We start from the raw sequence: 2,658 nt of genomic DNA on the forward strand, positions 1-2,658 counted from the left end.
TAGAAGAAATGGTGAATGCCATGTTATCCTATTCTGGTCTATCTAAAGGTTATTGGGGTGAAGCGATGTTAACTGCATGTTATTTGCTAAATAGAGTTCCCAATAAAAGGAACAAGATAACCCCATATGAACTTTGGAAGAAAAGAAAACTCAATCTTAACGATATAAAAGTTTGGGAATGTAGAGCAATTGTTAAGGTTCCTGAACCAAAAAGAAAGAAATTGGGAGAAAGAGGAATTGAAAGTGTATTTCTGGGCTATGCTGAAAATAGCAAGGCCTATAGATTCATGGTTGTTGAATCTAATGACTCATATCCTATTAGCACAGTGATTGAGTCAAGAGATGCAATTTTTCAAGAAAATAGATTTAACTCAATTCCACATCCCAAGGAAACTTTATGTTCTAGTGTACAAATCCTAAAAAACAATGTATATAATAATGATACTTTGACATGTTCAGAACCCAGAAGAAGTAAAAGAGCTAGAAAAGAAAAAGATTATGGCCTAGACTTCTTTATGTTCCTTGTAGAAGGTACAAATGATTCCAGTAACAGTTATGGACCAATTTGCTACAATTTAGAGAGTGACCCAAACACATATGAAGAGGCAATAAAGTCTCAAGACTCTTTCTTTTGGAAAGAAGCCATCCAAGAGGAAATGGACTCAATCATGGGGAATAAAAGTTGGAAATTGGTAGACCTCCCACCTGGATCCAAACCAATAGGTTGTAAATGGATCTTTAAGAAGAAAATGAAAGTTGATGGTACCATTGATATATTCAAAGCTAGACTTGTTGCCAAATGATTTACACAAAAAGAAGGTATCGACTACTTTGATACTTATGCACCTGTTGCAAGAATTGCATCCATAAGAGTGCTTTTGGCACTAGCTTCTATCTATAAGTTTGTAATCCATCAAATGGATGTTAAAACTGCTTTCCTAAACGGAGAGTTAGATGAAGAGCTGTATATGAAACAACCTGAAGGATTTGTTATCAAAGGGCAAGAACATAAAGTGTGTAAATTGACTAAATCCTTATACGAGATAAAACAAGCACCCAAACAATGGCACCAAAAGTTTGATAAAGTTTTGCTTTCTAATGGATACAAAGTAAATGAATCTGATAAGTGCATTTATAGTAAATTTCATAATGGAAATGGTGTTATGATTTATTTATATGTGGATGATATGTTAATCTTTGGCACCAATTTAGATGAGGTAGAAAAAACTAAAACTTTCTTATCAAAAAATTTTGATATGAAAGATTTAGGTGAAGCAGATGTGATTTTAGGAATTAAAATCATTAGAGATGGAGTAAATATTGGTTTATCTCAATCTCATTATATTGAGAAAGTGCTAAAGAAATTTGATCAATTTGATTGCAAGCCTGTTACTACCCCATTTGATCAAATTGTTAGTTTACAACCACATAAAGGATGTCTTGTGGCACAACTAGATTATTCAAAGGTAATCGGCTGCTTGATGTATGCCATGACCTGTACCAGACCTGACATAGCATATGATGTAGGCAGATTAAGTTGGTATACTAGCAATCCAAGTAAAGAACATTGGCCGACTGTTAATAGAGTATTAAAATATTTGAAAGGAACAATTAACTATAGTTTAGTCTATAGTGGATATCCTTCAGTTTTGGAAGGATATACAAATGTCAGTTGGGTAACTTATGTTGAGGATCATGCTTCCACAAGTGGATGGATCTTCAACCTTGGTGGAGGTGCAGTTTCTTGGGGATCAAAGAAACAAACTTGCATTGCCGACTCCACCATGGCTGCAGAATTCATTGCCCTAGCTGCAGGTAGTAAAGAGGCAGAATGACTAAGAAATTTGTTGTATGAGATACCAATTTGGCCAAAGCCAATGGCACCAGTATCCATACATTGCGATAGTCAATCCACACTATCCAAAGCATATAGTCAAGTATATAATGGAAAATCTAGACATATTGGTCTAAGACATAGCTATGTAAAGGATTTAATTTTAAATGGAGTAATATCCATAGTGTTTGTAAGAACTGAAAAGAATCTTGCAGATCCTTTGACGAAAGGTCTGGCAAGGGACATGGTATTGAAGACATCATTGGGGATGTGACTCAAGCCCATATCTAAATAATCATCAATGGTGGAAAATCGACTCACACTTGAGTAACATCAAGTCTTGAGTTCAATGATAAAAGTACACTATTAGAATGATTGCAAGTACTTGAATATAGATACATCTCAAAGACTGAAAGTACTTGGACCATAAGTGTAAAATTGGAAGGTTGAGTCTTACTCTTAATAGACATATAGCATAAATTTGCTGAAATACATATTATGGGTGTATTTCTGATATAGTCTACATTTGTGAGGATGAAGGTGTATTTCTGATATAGTCTACATATGTGAGGAAAAGAAAAGGAAAGGAAAGAAAGGCAAAAGAAAGAAAACGTAACATTTTCCTTCTTCTTCCTCTGCCTCGCGCTCACCCTCCATCTCCCTTTTTCTTCTTCGTTGATTTTGCTTTCTTTTTCTTTCTTTGGCTTCAAGAATAGAAACCCAAGACTGGGTGGGTGATAGGACAAGGATTTCTCAACTTCACTCTTCCTCTTTGATTCGAAAACGAAGAAAAACGGTGTTAGGGATTTCAAAACCGTCAAACA

The sequence above is a fragment of the Cicer arietinum genome, chromosome 2 (genome assembly GCF_000331145.2).
Source record: "Cicer arietinum cultivar CDC Frontier isolate Library 1 chromosome 2, Cicar.CDCFrontier_v2.0, whole genome shotgun sequence".
NCBI classification, from domain to species: Eukaryota; Viridiplantae; Streptophyta; class Magnoliopsida; order Fabales; family Fabaceae; genus Cicer; species Cicer arietinum.